The sequence below is a fragment of the Pongo abelii genome, chromosome 13, assembly GCF_028885655.2.
Source record: "Pongo abelii isolate AG06213 chromosome 13, NHGRI_mPonAbe1-v2.0_pri, whole genome shotgun sequence".
NCBI classification, from domain to species: Eukaryota; Metazoa; Chordata; class Mammalia; order Primates; family Hominidae; genus Pongo; species Pongo abelii.
In genome coordinates, this window is record NC_071998.2 from 27,848,321 (window position 1) to 27,866,352 (window position 18,032).

Sequence of the window (18,032 nt, forward strand, 5' to 3'; positions counted from 1 at the left end):
AACTCATCACTTACATATGCAAATTAGAGTTTAGGCCTTGAAGTCACACAAAATTGGGTTCTAAGTTCAACTTTGTGTCTCATGGTTTACTAGGCAAGTCATATAAACTACCAAAGCATCAGCATTCTCATCTTTAATACAGAGGTAACTATAATCCCTTACTTTTAGAATTGTGTTTATTTAGTGTATAGTTATTGTTTACAAATTTCCTTTTTATCGGATATGGTGAACTAAGACAGAGATCCGTTGGTTGTGGCTATTTAAAATACCAGGTATTCTTAGGCAAATCCTGGCCTGTGTGACTAAATCAGGTTCACACTAAAGAAATAATTCTAGAGGGTGTAGGTGACAATAACCTTGGAATAAAGCTAGTATCTTAGAAATAGCTCGACAGAACCAAATGGTTTAAGAACTGTTTGGACAGATTTTAAAAATTATAACTATCTTAAAACTATTGTCACTGACTTTCTCAACTTCTCACTAAAATAACTATAAAGGCATATATAAAACAGAGAAAACTATAGAAATACTAAGGCAAATTCTAGAATCTGGACAAAATATTATCTATCTATAAAACTGATAGAATAAGTTTACAAAGATCAAACAGTATACTGTTTATACCAGAACAGAGCAGGACGATCTGCACCAGAGTAAGTAGAAAGTCACTTAGATCTCTACTCCAGGAAACTCTCTCTGTTCAGGAAATGCAAGCTTGGAATCAATACCGAATGGGAGCTGTAGGCACTCTATTACGTGGCTGCTTGATTTGGTGAAGGGACACAATGCTGCCTATTACCTCTCATCCTATTCACACCTTTCTTTCTATATCTATGATGAGACCAAAAGTACTAGAAAACAATCAATAGAAAAATACAGAATGCAGATTTAATATACCCAATGAATTCACAGGAAAATCCATAAAAAGTGATTTACACCTTGCTAGAGTCCATACTCTACAGACATATTTCTAATTAAAAGTATAAAGAAAGTTCCCAGCCTCTAGACAGGAAAGAAGAAAGACTTTAAAAATAGGGAAAGGGAAAAAATCAGATTTCTGATAGACATCCTTGCAGTACTAAATACCAGGAAAAAATAGAGAAACATGCACTTGTTATGAAAATAATAATCCAATGTTTTTGCAATGAATCCAGTTTTAAAAACAATGGAATTTTTTTTCCTACTTTTATTTGGAAAAAATAACTTTGTTATAATAAAGCTCTCAAGTGACCATCGCCACTACATTGTGTGAATTTATATAACATATTAAGTAATAATTTCTACATAAATTTATATCAGTCTACTAGGTTAGTATCTTTATTTTTTCACAGTTAATCAATTTTTAGTAGATTACTTTTAATGGTATAGACATTATAAAGCAATTTCTTATCCTGATTTCATGGTGGGACATTAGCATCATTAATTACTGATTACAAACTCTGAAGACACGCTGAATTCATTAGCTTCTTAAGCATGAAGACACCTTTGACCATTGTACCTAAATATTTATTTCCTTTTCTGACTTCTGATATCACTTATTGTCTGGACCCATAGAACAGTGAGACTAATGGTTGTAGAATGTTAGCTCAGAAGTATAGTTACCTGGGTTTAGGTTTATATTCATACTTAGCAATTGTGAGACACTGGATAGGTTGCAGACTTTTTTGCTGGGCTTTGTTTTCCTTCTTTGAATGAAAGGGAAATTCTTACATACTGATGTCATAGAAATAATATGGTAAAGTGCTAGGAATAGTGTCCTTCACATAATCACCATTCACTTATTTATTACTTATGTATGCATACATGTATTAGTTACTAACAGAATGCCCAGAAGAAAGTAAATGTTGAGTGAATGATAGTGTTTATCATTACTTTTCTCATTGCCTCATTTGACACTAAAGAGGGCTATGTTTATTTGTGTTGAGATTTGTGTATATAATATACAAAACTGCAGTGACATAATAAAGGACTTGAAAACAAGGCTGTTATTTTTCCTTTTTCTTTTAACTTCTACCTCTGACATAATTGTTGGTCCCTAAATCATGTGGTCTGCTGGAACCAGACTGTACCAGCATCAGAGCTGATTGGGAACATTTCTTCTCATTCTCAACTTCTTGTTTAGTAACATCAGATTGGAAATTTAAAGTTAGCTATGGGAGTGTCTATGTTATAGAAACTGACACATGCTACCAATCAGGGTGTCCTCACACCCCAGAGTGCAGGTTGTTAACTATTTCCCAGCAGTAGGTGATGAAATGTTTATCGATATTAGTATTAAACTAAGTTTTTATATTTATAATAGTTTCTTGTGCCTCAGTCTGAAAACAATAATATTTGGAGGTTCCATTTTGTTTTACCTTGCTTTTTCTGTGTGTTTTTGTTATTGTTTTAGAGAGTACTTGGACCTCCACTCTAGTCAATTTAATAGCAATGCATACATTTTTGAGACTGACTTAGTTCAAAAATACTCAAGTTATATTTCAAGGGATGCTATAATGATGCATAAAGCACAATATTACATCAATCTAGGGCAGTTGTCCCCAACACTTTTGGCACCAGGGACCGGTTTTGTGTAGGACAATTTTTCCACAAACCAGGGGCCACGGGATGGTTTTGGGATGATTCAAGCACGTTACATTTATTATGCACTTTATTTCTATTATTATTACATCATAATATATAATGAAATAATTATACAACTCACCATAATGCAGAATCAGTGAGAGCCCTGAGCTTGTTTTCCTGCAACTAGACTGTCCCACCTGAGGGTGATGGGAGACAGTGACGGATCATCAGGAATGGGATTCTTATAGGAGAATACAACCTAGATCCCTAGCATGCACAGTTCACAATAGGGGTCGTGTTCCTGTGAGAATTTAATGCTGCCACTAATCTGACAGGAGGCAGAGCTCAGGCAGTAATGGAAGCCATGAGGAATGGCTGCAAATACAGATGAAGCTACACTTACTAGCCCACCACTCACCTCCTGCTGTGCAGCCCCTGTTCCTAATGGACCACAGACCAGTAGTGGTCCATGGCACGGGGGTTGGGGAGCCCTGATCTAGGGCACTGTATATTAATAATCATGGGTACATGGGCATATATCTCCATATATTCTTACATATAAGAAACTATATATGATTACTCTGTTTCACTTTCTGCTTACACATTTGTTAAACTCCCATAAATTAATACTATGTTGAGATCATTGACTCTGTATGTATGTAAGGTTAATAGTATGTTGTTAATCATTTTGGGGTTGCAAACTGAAATGCCTACAACAGCACTTTTCCAACTACTTTGGTGACAAATGTATCACTTTCCATATCTGTTAAAATACAGAGTCCATATCATCATCCCAGTTTTATTGAACTAGAGCTTCCAAAGGATGAGCTGGAAACCTACATTTTTAGCCAACAACCTAGATGGCTCTTCTGATTTGGCAATTTAGGGAAACATAAGTTGATTGAAATGAAGTAGATGATTTAAGTGGATGAAGCAGGCTGAGTGACTGTAGTTTCTAGTATGAGTCACTGTTCAAGATAAACTGGAAATCTGGATTATTATATAAAATATTATAATTTTTAAATATTAATAAACTACTCATAGTCTTTGTGTTATTAACTTACAGGCCAACTAAAGCTTTTAACACACTTTTTGTTTAAAATATATATATTTCTCTACCTTCCCTCCAAATACTGTGAGTGGTAGTAGTGAATGAGATGAGTCACCTCTCAGCCCATCTACAATCTCCCTGTTCTTGTTCATCCTATGCCATTCCTCTCAACACAGGTCTCTCCTCTGTTCCTTATTCATAGTAAAGCAAAATCCTGTAAACCAAATAAGGGAAAAAGAAAATTAACAGATGTCTTTCTCCTATAACTGACATATAGTATGTGCTCAAGAAATATTTCCTGAATACTTCTGAAAGTTTTAAAGAAAGAGTTGAATATTTTCAAGAAGTAGCTTTATTATGTAAGTGTAAAAAGTTATTATATTGTTTTGATGTTAAAAGTGACTTGGGGGTGAAAAAAATTGACTTTTCTGAACAGAAGAAGAAGGGTATGAGGTTTATTTAAGAGCAATGGCTCTCAGTGTGGAACAAAGAGTTTTAACATATATCCAGTCCTTCTCTTCCTTCTTTTTTTTCTTATATCCCTCCCCTAAAATGTCATATAACAAGATGCATACATTACCTGTACCTGCATACATAGAGGGGATTATAAAGTCTTAGAGGCAGAGATTATGTCAATCTTTGTTTTTGCCATATCCCTACTGTCTAATGTGATGCCAGGACCATAGATTCCCTCCATGAATATTTGTTCAATGTGATAACGAATGAGTGAATAAATGTGTTAAGTTGGAAAAGCACTTGCCATTTATGTTTATGTTAATAATGCTGCAGCTGTGTCCATTTAATTAAACACACACACAACCCATTTTTGATAGATGCCAATGGGCTCTATAAAGTTATTTTAGATCATGTGCCGCTTCACAGAATAGCTCTTAAAAAACACACATATACACACACGTTTTTACTGAAATGGAATTCAACCTTTACATCTTGGTGAGTGCAGCTTTTCCAAAGGTTAAATATTGGGCTCATAGGAAGCAACTGCTCTGTTAAGATAAAAGAAAAATATTCAGACTAACTTTATATAATCTTTGGGAAGATAAATAGAAAAAATATTATGCTAGTGAATCTGGGGGATTATAAGGGTTACTATGTACTATATGAGGAAAGAGCAAAAGGGAAGGGGGCAGGAAGGCCTCATTGTGATAGGTTCTGTGAAGCCTTCCAGGTGTAAGCACCAGTCCTGCTTCTTGGTAAGAGGCTGAAAGTAAAACCAGGGCTCTACATGTGCTACGCTTTTAGTCAGCAACCTGATGTCACCAAAAACACATACACCTGTGCATCTGAAATTAAAATATATAATATGTATTTTTAATAATTTTGGTCTAGTTCTCAGATTGAGTCATATATTATTATTATTATTAAGACAGAGTCTCTCTCTATCACCAGGCTGGAGGGGAGTGGTGAAATCACACCTCCATCTCCCAGTCTCAAGCAATTCTCCCACCTCAGCCTTCTGAGTAGCTGAGACTAGAGGTGCTCGCCACCAGGCCTGGCTAGCTTTGTCTTTTCTGTAGAGGCAGGGTTTTGCCCTGTTGTCCAGTATGGTCTTGAACTCCTGGGCTCAAACAATCCTCCCCTCCCAGTGTTGAGATTACAGGCATGAGCCGCGAGCCTGGCTAAGTTACATATTACTTATAACAGACTATGGTTTTTAAGGTGCAAAGTTGGTAACATTATTCTATATAGATGTATAAAATCACTATTATTAGAGTTTTTCATGGTTCTGAAGTATTTCTAGAGCCATCACGTATAATAAAAAACTTCCTACAACCAGGAAGATATGGAACAGAAAATATTAGCCTTGCCATACTGGAGACTGGTTTTATATCTTGGGCTATATCCATATGACTCTTTTCAATGATATAATGCATCTAAAATTACTTTCTAAGATTTCTCATCTTTTCGTTGGTTTCTACTTTTTCACTTAATAATGACAACACTGCCAAAATTATAAACATTACGTATCTTGAGAGCTTTTTCCCCCAAGAAAGTAACAGAAGGCTATGCATTTGAACTGTAAAGCTGCAGAACACAATATAAGGTGAATATATTAGATTTGCTAAGGGAAGCGTTAAAAAGCAATGGATATAAATAAAGAAACATGCCCATTTCATTCTACTAAAACCAACAAATGTTTTTCAAATAAATTTGAAATAAAATGTTTTACAAATAAAAATGTTTTTTAAATAAAGCTATAAATAATATTGTAAAATAACTTTCCACGGAACTCCAAAAAATGTGCACATAACAAAATGAGCTTAAAAAGAAGTCTTAATCTGCAAAAGAAAGGCAAGCAGTAGGCAAAGGAAATCCAGTCTTTAAATCACAACCAGTTTAGGATTGCAGGAGTGTATTGCAGCCATTTTATATCTATCTTCTTGCTCACTGTTCTCTCATTCTTTCACATGCTAATTCCACATGATTTCTAGAAACTATTGGGTACACTGGGAATTTCCTCATTAGTTAAACCTTGTTTTAGTGCCTATGAAAATACTCCTTGAATTTCCTGTTAGCTTACATTGAAATTGTAGAAGTATCTAAATTACAACAAGTAACTGTATATAGCAAAATAAGAAAGCTGCTTTTTTGTTTGTTTGGAAATATAGTGGGGTTTTTTTTGCTTTGTTTTTATAAATGTTTGAAAACCAAAATTGTGAGACATACTCTGATACATTTAATGTTTGCACTTTATGTTTTTTCTTCTCACTCTGTTACTCAGTATAACGTAGCAGTTAAGATTCTGGGCCTAAATATTCCCTGGATTTCAAATCCAGGTTTGTCACTTACCTGTTGTGTGATGTTGGTCAAGTCATTTAACTTTGTTGAGCCTACATTTTCTCAGATATAAAAGGAGCATCATACTATAGCTCCCTGATGGCAGCTGTATGAAAAGGAGTTTGAACATTGCCTGCCACACAATTAGTAGTGTATGTAGTATTTTTAAATCAGATATTTTATGATACTTTATTTTCCTTTATACTAATAAAATCTCAGATCTTAAAGGAAAATTGATTCACCAGTATTATCTTGCTTTTTAAAGAAAGACTTTGTACAGCATATTTGAATGCACAAGGTATTTTAAAGTAGGTTAATGAATGTGATATTTTATTACAAAAAAGGTTCTCCTTTATATAACACAATATATTGTTGAATATACAGGTCTTCATTACCTGTATTCAGGTTTTGGAAATATTTAATAGCTATTTTTTTAAATTACTATAATATGGTTTGGCTGTCTCCCCACCCAAATCTCATCTTGAATTGTAATCCTGGAAACTCCCACATATCCAGGGAGGGACCTGGTGGGAAGTGATTCGTTCATGGGGGCAGTTTCCCCATGCTGTTCTCGTTATAGTGAGCGAGTTCTCATGAGATCTGAGGGTTTTATAAGACAACTTCCCCTGCTCTTGCTAGCTCTCTCTTTTCTGCCGCCATGTGAAGAAGGTCCTTGCTTCCCCTTCCCTTTCAGCCATGATTGTAAGTTTCCTGAGGCTTCCTCAGCCATGTGGAGCTGTGAGCCAATTAAATTTCTTTTCCTTATAAATTACCCTGTTTTGGGCAGTTCTTTAGAGCAGTGTGAAAACAGACTAATACATACTGTAAATTCTGAGTGGGAGAAAACATATTATTCAGGATATAATATATACCGTTTTTCCAAAGAGCTAGTTATTTTTATCCCATTGATACAAATGAGCCCCACAATTGGGGCTCAGCCTGGGAAGGTTTTGGCTTTGATCAGAAAAAAATTCAAGAGCAAGCTGGTCATGGAAGAAAGGAAGTTTATTAGATTAACAGGGTACAGCAAACTGGCTGCTCCACAGACAAAGCAGGGCCAACTCATAAGCAGAGAAGCACAGAGTAGCAGTGTACAGTAAAGCGGCTGCTCCACAGGCAGAGCAGCCCAGAGCAGCCATGGCAGCATACAGCAACAGTAACAGTGCAGAGCAGCAGTCCCTGTAGATTGTTGGCTAGCTATATTTATACCCACTCTTAATTATGTGCTAATTATGGGGGCACATTTTTCAGAGTTTTCTATAAAAAGGTGGAAGGAGTTCCCAGAACCAAATAAGATAACTTCTGGGTCAATACCATGACATTTACAAACTGTCATGGCACTGGTGGGAGTGCCTTATGCTAATGAGTAATGAAGGCAACTAGAGGTGGCTTTTGTCTGTATCTGATGGTTTTGTCTGGTTCCTCTGCTGCATCCTGTTTTGATCAGCAGGGTTGTCATCAGAAAACAAGTCCTGCTGATCTCCTACTTCACTATTATTTCTAATAAAAAGATTTTCCATGATACCAAAGAGCCTAAGAATGGAAGTTCTTTAGCACATATGTAACACAGGACATACTATGTAGCACATATGTAGCACAAAAAATATTTCCTAAAATTAGACATAAGTTTTCTGCAACTGGAGAGAAAAATGGGGGTAAAGATGTATAACCAACTTCATTATCATTTCCTGTTATTAGAAAGACATTTTTATTATCTGTTTAAATATAGCTAGTAGACTGTATTAGTCCATTCTCTCAGTGCCATGAAGAAATACCCAAGACTGGGTAATTTATAAAGGAAAGAAGTTTAATTGACTCACAGTTCAGCATGGCTGGGAGGCCTCTGGAAACATACAATCATGGTAGAAGGTGAAAGGGAAGCAAAGCACCTTCTTCACAAGGCAGCAGGAAAAAGAAGTGCCGAGTCAAGAGGGGAAAAGCCCTTTATAAAACCATCAGATCTCGTGAGAACTCACTCACTATCAGGAGAACAGCTGAGGGGAAACAGCATCATGATTCAATTACCTCCACCTGGTCTCTTTCTTGACACATAGGGATTGTGGTGATTTCAGTTCAAGATGAGATTTGGGTGGGGATACAAGGCTAATCATATTATAGCCTATACTATTTTGTGTAATTTTTAAAGAATTAGGCATGAGTGGATGAAGAAGGGAGATAGACTAGGAGTCTAATCAAGAGTGCTTCTGACTAGTCCCTGGATTCTGAAACACTGAAAAAAAAAAGAATTTTTAAAAAGCATCTAGCACAGATAATAAAAAACATGTTAGAGATATTTTGTTAGCCAAGAGACATGTATACCTATGTCTAATCAGACCCTCAGCTGTAAGGTGTTTTTCTTTAAGACAATTAGGTGGAAGTATCAGAAACATTAATCCTTACATCTATGAGATATTCATTTATGTTATTTGTTCGCTTGTATTTACTGACTGCTTTGAATAATTACAATTAAAGAAAATGCATTATCCCTTGCAGCATGATTCTAAATTGTCTGGTCATGGCATAAAACTCCAGTTTCTACAACTCACAGGAAGGAATTTCCTGATTGCATTACTCAGTGATATTCAGCAAAACAAAACCAATAGGATACACACAAACACACACACACACACACAGAGACACACACACGATGAAAATGATATTTATTGTAAGAAATTGGCTCACATGATTATGCAAACTGAGAAATTTATTATAAGAAATTGGCTCACACATTTATATAAACTGAGAATACAGTCCATTATCTACTCTCTGCATGCTGGACATTCAGGAGAGGTAGTGGTGTAGTTTAAAGGTCTGACATCCAGGAGCACTAAGAGCAAAAAAATTGTTGGTCTAGTCCAAGCACTCAGTCAGGGAATGAAGTTAACTTACTCTGCTTTTTCTATTCAGGTCCTCAAGGAATTGGATAATGCCCACCCACATTGGGAAACACCACATTTTCTTTATCTCTCACTGATTGATGGGCATTTGGGCTGGTTCCATATTTTTGCAATTGCAAATTGTGTTGCAAGTATCTTTTTCATAAAATGACTTCTTTTACTCTGGATAGATAGCTAGTAGTGGGATTGCTGGATCAAATGGTAGATCTACTTTTAGTTCTTTAAGGAATCTCCACACTGTTTTTCATAGTGATTGTACTAGTTAATATTCCCACCAACAGTGTAAAAGTGTTCCCTTTTCACCACATCCACCCCAACATCTTTTTTTTTAATTTTTTTGATTATGGCCATTCTTGCAGGAGTGAGGTATCACATTGTGGTTTTGACTTGCATTTCCCTTATAATTAGTGATGTTTAGCATTTTTTCAAGTTTTTTGGCCATCTGTATGTCTTGTTTTGAGAATTGTCTATTCATGTCCTTAGCCCACTTTGTGATGGGATCATTTGTTTTTTGTCTGGATAATTTGAGTTCTTTGTAGATTCTGGATAAGACTCCTTTGTTGGATGTATAGATCGTGAAGATTTTCTCTGACTGTGGGTTTTCTGTTTACTCTGCTGATTATTTCTTTTGCTATGCAGAAGCTTTTAAGTTTAATTCAGTCCCATCTATTTATCTTTGTTTTTGTTGCATTTGCTTTTAGGTTCTTGGTCATGAAGTCTTTGCCTAAGCCAGTGTCTAGAAGGGGTTTTCCAATGTTATCTTCTAGAATCTTCATGGTTTCAGGTCTTAGATTTAAGTTTTTAATCCATCTTCAGTTGATTTTTGTATAAGGTGAGAGATGAGGATCCAATTTCATTCTTCTACATGTGACTTGTCAATTACTTCAGCGCCATTTGTTCAATAGGGTTTCCTTTCCCCACTTTATGTTTTTGTTTGGTTTGTCAAAGATCAGTTGGCTGTAAGTACTTGGCTTTATTTCTGGGTTCTCTATTCTGTTCCATTTGTCTGTGTGCCTACTTTTATACCAGTACCATGCTGTTTTGGCGACTATGACCTTTTAGTACAATTTGAAGTCGGATAATTTAATACCTCCAGATTTGTTCTTTTTGCTTAGTCTTGCTTTGGCTATGTGAGCTCTTTTTTTGGTTTCATATGAATTTTAGGATTGCTATTTCTATTTCTGAAAAGAATGATGGTGTTATTTTGATAGCAACTGCATTGTATTTCTAGATTGTTTTTGGCAGTATGGTTATTTTCACAACTTTTATTCTACCCATCCATGAGCGTAAGATGTGTTTCCATTTGTTTGTGTATTCTATGACTTCTTTCAGCAGTGTTTTGTAATTTTCCTTGTAGGAGTCTTTCATGTCCTTGGTTAAGTATATTCCAAAGTATTCATTTATTTTTTTTACTGCTATTATGAAAGCGGTTGAGTTCTTGATTTGATTCTCAGCTTGGTCGCTGTTGGTATATAACAGAGCTGCTGATTTGTGTATGTTAATTTTGTATCCTGAAACTTTGCTGAATTCATTTACCAGTTCTAGGAGCTTTTTGGATGAGTCTTTAAGATTTTCTAGGTATACAATCATCTCATCAGCAAACAACGACAGTTTGACTTCCTCTTTACCTATTTGGATGAGTTTTAGTTCTATCTCTTGTCTGATTGCTCTGGCTAGGACTTCCAGGACTATGTCGAATAGAAGTAGTGAAAGTGGGCATCCTTGTCTTTTCCAGTTTTCAGGGGGGAATGCTTTCAACTTTTCCCTGTTCAGTATAATGTTGGCTGTCGGTTTGTTGTAGATGGCTTTTGTTACCTTAACGTATATCCCTTCTGTGCCGATTTTGCTGAGGGTTTTAGTCATAAAGCATGCTGGATTTTGTCAAATGCTTTTTCTGCATCTATTGAGATAATCATGGTGATTTTTGTTTTTAATTCTGTTTATGTGGTGTATCACACTTTATTGACTTACATATGTTAAACCATCCCTGCATCCAGTTGATCATGGTGGATCCACTAGATCGTCTTTTTGATATGCTGTTAGATTTGATTTGCTAGTATTTTGTTGAGGATTTCTGCATCTGCTTTCATCAGGGATATTGATCTGTAGTGTTTTTTTTTTTTTAATGTACTTCCCTGGTTTTGGTATCAGGGTGATACTGGCTTCATAGAATGATTTAGGGAGGATTCCCTCTTTCTCTATCTTTTGAAATAGTGTCGATCAGATTGGTACCAATTCTGTGAATGTCTGATAGAATTCAGCTGTGATTTGGTCTGGCCCTGGACTTTTTTTTGTTGTTGGCAATTTTTTACTACCATTTCAATCTCGCTGCTTGTTATTGGTTTGTTTAGAGATTCTTTACCTTCCTAGTTTAATTTAGGAGGGTCATATATTTCCAGGAATCTATCCAACTCCTCTAATTTTTCTAGTTTATGTGTGTGTAAAGGTCTTCATTGTTGCCTTGAATAATCTTTTGTGTTTCTGTGGTATCAGCTGTAATATCCCCCATTTCATTTCTAAATGAGTTTATTTGAAACTTCTCTCCTCTTTTCTTGGTTAATCTGGCTAATGGTCTGTCAATTTTATTTATCTTTTCAAAGAACCAGCTTTTTATTTCATTTATCTCTTGTCTTTTTTGTTTGTTTGTGTGTTTCAATTTCCTTTAGTTCTGCTCTGATCTTCATTATTTCTTTTCTTCTGCTGGGTGTGGTTTTGGAGTGTTCTTGTTTCTCCAGTTCTGTGAGGTGTGAGCTTAGATTGTCTATTTGTGCTCTTTCAGAATTTTTGATGGAGGCATTTAATGCTTAGCACTGCTTTTGTTCTATCCCAGAGGTTTTGATATATTGTGCCCTTATTATCATTCAGTTCAAATAATTTTTAAATTTCCATCTTGATTTCGTTGTTAAGCCGATGATCATTCAGTAGCAGGTTATTTAATTTCCATGTATTTACATGGTTTTGAGGGTTCCTTTTGGAGTTTATTTCCAATTTTATTCCACTGTGGTCTGAGAGAGTATTTGATATAATTTTAGATAGGTTTTTGATAAAAGAATAGGAGGTTTCTAGGTAAAGAAGGAAAAGTGAGGGTTAAGACAAAACATTCTAGATGGTGGGAATGATATACGCCAAGGTCATAAAAGGACATGTTATAATCTGAAAATGATCGGGAAAAATGCTAATGAATCAGATATGTGGGAGAGGTCAGACATAAGCCTAGAAAAATAAGTTGTCATGCGATGGAAATATAAAATACCTTTTGTTCCCCGTGTTTATTGATCTTTTCAATAGCTTAGTTATCCTGTCCTAGACTTGGTATCAATCTTTTCATATCAATCCTCACACACTCTGTGCAACAATTTCTCCCAACATCTTCTCTGAATGTCTTCTGCAGCCCTCATTATTATCTCTTATGAAGATTCCACAAAACTGGTTTATGTAGGGGCTGGCTATTAGGTGTGAACTTGTAAGGAATGCAGTTGTAGATAATGAATTAATATGATTCATACTTTTCTGAAATAAAGAAAAATCAAAGAAGGAATCTGCTGCAGATCACTTCAGGTATATTTTTAACTTCAAATTCTAATTTAAAATATAATTTAAAAATATATGGGCCTAATTGCTTTCTAAAGAAGTAGCTGAAGTGATATGACTGGATAAGGATAATCAGAGCGATCTCTTCCTAAGGCTAGAATATTTTTCTAGGATGATTACCTTCTCTTCCTACCATTATTTTTAAACAGTTTATATATATGTATATATATAAAAACTGTATATATGTATATATAGACTGTTTATATATTTACATATTTACATATGTATATACATATGTGTATATATACATGTATACATGTATATTATATGTATATTATATATACGAGTATATATACATGTATACATGTATATTATATGTATGTCATATATACATGTATATATGTATGTCATATATACATGTATATATGTATGTCATATATACATGTATATATGTATGTCATATATACATGTATATATGTATGTCATATATACATGTATATATGTATATCATATATACATATAATATTTATATAGACATATAATTTATATATATACATATAATAATTTATATATATACATATATACATATAAAATTTATATATGTGTATATATATAAGTTTATATATACATATAATATACATATATAATACAGGTATATATGTATATTGTGTGTATACATAATATACATATATACCTGTATTATATATGTATATTATATGTAAATATATAAACTGTTTATATATATATATACACACACACATATATAAATTTTCTTTTCCTGCAACTATCTTTTTTCTTTCTGATCAAATGTATAGCCCTCATTGATGGGAAGAGAAGCTAAAGTAAGGGGAAGTGAGATGAAGTGGGTGCAGGTTTGCACATGCCTTTGCTATAAGGCACGGGTCCCTAACCTTTGGGCTGTGGACCTTTACAAGTCCGTGGCCTATTAGTAACCAGGCCACACAGCAGGAGGTTAGCCACAAGGAAGTGAGCATTATTGCCTGAGCTCCACCTCCTATCAAATCAGCTGCAGAATTAGATTCTCATAGGAGCACAAACTGTATTGTGATCTGTGCATGTCAGGGATCTAGGTTGTGTGCTCCCTTTGAGAATCTAACTAATGCCTGATGATCTGCAGTGAAACAGTCTCATCTTGAATATTCCCCACCCTGCCTCACCGTACTACCCCCAACATCCTGTGGAAAAATTGTTTTCCACAAAACCAATCTGTGGTACCAAAAAGGTTGGGGACAACTGCTTTAGGAGACTTTAAATGAATTCTAAATAATTCTAAACCTGCTGATAATTCTTCAGGTGGAAGGGTGATTATCTTATTCAAAGGAATTGATATAATCATTCAAAGAAGACTTACAGCAACTAAATTGCATTTAACATGTTATGTATAAAATATAGAAGATCTAGAAATACAGAAGGTATAGAAAATGGGTATAGTCCCTGCCCCTGTAGAACTGCAGTATATAATGATTTTTCTTTAGTAAGCAAAATTGACTTATGCTGGAGTTATAACCAGAATGAGATAATTTAAAAATTAACCATCATTGAGTACTTTCTTAAAAACCAAAATGTTCTACAAGAAAGGGAAATAATGGTTCCATCCTTATTGAAAATTGGATAATTTGTCTTAAGAAATACTAACAATTGCTGAAGTTATAAAATTAAGATACTTAGGTACCTTCCTAGAAAAAAAAATATTAAGCTTCAGAAAAATTTATAGTCAAGTAACATTTTAGTTAAAAAAAATCAAGGAAAAATGCAAGTGCTCTTAAATTTTCAAGAAAACAATAACAAAACAAAACAGGAATTAAAATTCTGGTAATTTTTTGAAAAGAAAAAGAAAAGGATCCTATGTTTCTTTTTCTGTACTGTATACCATAAGGACTTGAAAATAGATTTATTCCATTAATTTCATAAGAAACATCTATTCATCTAAATTGGTATATTCAAAGATTTGTCTATACCTTTAGGCATGATATAAGCATCTATTTAGAATTAATGTTTATATGTGTTATCCCTGTATTTCTCATTTAAATCGTGGTTTATTTTATTGCTTTTTGTATATTACAGCTCCAGTAAGCTCATTTATCAATTTCAGTTGAAGATGAGTGATATCATAAATCCTTATTTAGTTAGATTTATTTTTCTTTCAAAGAATAAAATATATATTTAAATTTACTTAGTTGTCAAGATTATTTTTGACAGTTGTCAAAAAGTCACAAAAGGGCAAAATTTGTACAAACGCATTTAAGTTGCAATGCCACTCCAAACGTGGGGTAGATGGATCCCCCAATTATTCTAGTAAGTGATAGGTGAGGCATTTATAGAGTTGTCTCAATTCTGAAGAGTGGATAGTAGCTTCACTGTATCAAATAGAGTTCAAGCAGAGAAGCACAATAAATAGAATCAAGAAGAAGTATTCAATTTTTTTTGTTTAAAATTTTTTTAAAGTTTGATATATCCCAATGAATTTATGTCTCTACATACCAAAATTATCCCATATTCATTCACATGACATATTATTCACTTATATTAATGTTTTTATTTAGCTGCAGAAAGTATACCTTGGTAATTAAGTTCTTATGTACAATTAAGATTTAAGTTAATTTTAAATTGCTTAGTACATATTAATTATTTGTTGTTTTCAAACTTTCCAGTAAAAGTATAATACATATAGAATATTGGATACATGGTTGCACATGCCTTTGCTAGGCAACACAGTGCACACAAGAAAGCAATCTCAGAGAAAAGAGAGAGAGCTTGAGTTATATTAACAAATTGGTTTTGTGACAGTGGAGACTGGCTAAGCCAATCTGAAATGTTTAGGGTACCAGTCAGGAAAGGAAGATTATGTACAGGATCGAACTCCACAGGTACAGGCCAAACCTGTTGTTCACGGGTGGAATTTTTTTCTCTCTCTCAGAAAAACATCAGCCCAAACCTTGTATTTTCAAAAGAATATGGATATATAGATATATATATTGATATATGAATGTATTTTGAACATTCCATGCAGATTTCATTTTCAATATATATCTCACAATCAACAAAAGGCAAAGTATCTCTTTTCCCCTTCCTTTCTCCTTTCCTTCTTCAGTGTCATTATTTTAAAACTCATGCCATTTCCATCAGCCCACTCTCTTTACTTGCTTCTCATAATCTGACATACACAAATATATGCACATACACATTCAAAAACATATGCACACACACACACACACGCCCCAAATAAATTGAAGAAATAAAATATAAAGATAAAGTTTCTCATATATAGTATCAAATTGATTGTAAAATGTATTGATTATTTGATATGCTAGTTCTGTTGTGTAAATGTTAAGGTGTAGCAGTAAAAGTACTTAAGTAGAAAGCTGGAAATCACTGTTTAAATACTGATTTAATATTATAGCAATTTGACTTTCAATTTTAGAAGGTGCATATTATTAATTTATTTGCCAATGATTTAAGTTGATAGTTCATTTATTACCCTGCGTTTTGATTATTGTGTTTTAGAAACACAAAAAAAGTATTTTTCTCATAATTAATACAGAATTTAAAAATATATTGAGAAAGATATAAAAATTAATTTCAGTCATATAATTTTAAAACTCATGAACCCTGAAATAAGTTGCACTTGACTGTAAGTCTTCTTCAACATTTTATAATCTGCCACCAATGTAGTGTTCCTTTGTTGAGATTATTTGGAAAGATTATTTAAAATGTGAGAACTGTATATGAGATGACAGCCCTGAAGTTTCTCAGTTAAGGAAATGACACAGAGATCCAGAAAGAAAAAACCAGATTATGAGATTAGAGTACATCACAGAGTTACATCAAGTTAAATTCAGAATTATCAGACATATCTATCTCTGAAAAGTATTTTGAGAGAGTACAAGTTAGTCAAAAGAAACAATAGAGTTGGTACAAGTGACTTCATGTTTTCAATCTAGTAATAATTAGTCTTCAAAAATACATGAACCTAGAGTTTTGATCTGTATGGACCACATCATGGCATATGACATCTTTCTGAAGAGGTGTTTTTCCCCTCGACAACTTTAAAATTGAAGGCAAAGGAAACATATAGGAAGCAGATGAGCCTAGGCAGGAGCTTTCAGGAATTGCCAGTTGTTCACAGGAGAGAATTTTCCCCGTCAAATATTAAGATGTTCTGGGTAAGATTAGAAACTTGTTTGCATTAACACTTTGAGAGTAGATTCATCCTCAGACATAGACATATCAAACAAGATTACAAGCAAATCTTAAATTTCTACAGAGATTCATATGCACAGGCATATAGATATGTAAAACTAGACATATCATTATAGTTAAAAATGTCAAATCCTCACAGCCTTCTATCTCTATTTCAGCACGATTGTTCTATTATATAACAAACAACACCACTTGACTCAATTCATCTTTGTCCAAAGCAGAGTACTGCACACTTAGCAGTAAACACTCCAGAAATACTTTTTGCATTCTTATTGTAGAATTCCTCATAAAACTATGTTATTCAACTCTATGTTTATACCTTTTAACAAATTTGAAACTAGAAAAAAACAGTATAATTGACCTGAGTATCTAATCTTAATGACATAATTAGTAGAGTGCATGATTTGAAAATTATACTAGAATCATTTCTCCTATAACTTCATTGTTAAGAGAGAGAAATGGAAAATGGGCAAACCCAACATATTTCATCATTGAACTTGTGACATGTCTCGTGGCCAAAGATCATGGAACTATCAGTTATTATAGATGAAAATTGGAAATATGATGAAATACTACCAAGCTACAGTCGATGATTTGTTGATTTGCAGTAAATTAGACTTGGGAAGTGAAATCCCAGTGACTAAAACTGACAAAAGCCCTTCTGAATATGGAAACTAGAAGGGAGATATTCAGTGGTGCAATGTCCAGGTTTCCTATTTCCAATAGACACCCACATCCTTTCCCCACCATCTCATGAAATACTTAAATCCACAGACCTGAGCACCTTTACTGAAAGGTCTTGCTTCTCATCATAGGAGATAGCAATTATAAGATTTATCTCTGGCCTCAGTGGTCTGGGTTCTTATTATTTTCTTAAAATGTGTCTGCAATAAGTCATAATGAGAAAAAAAGTATTTAAATCATTTTAGTTAAGATTTTAGTCTTTATTTACCAGTTGAATATAATCCAAAGGA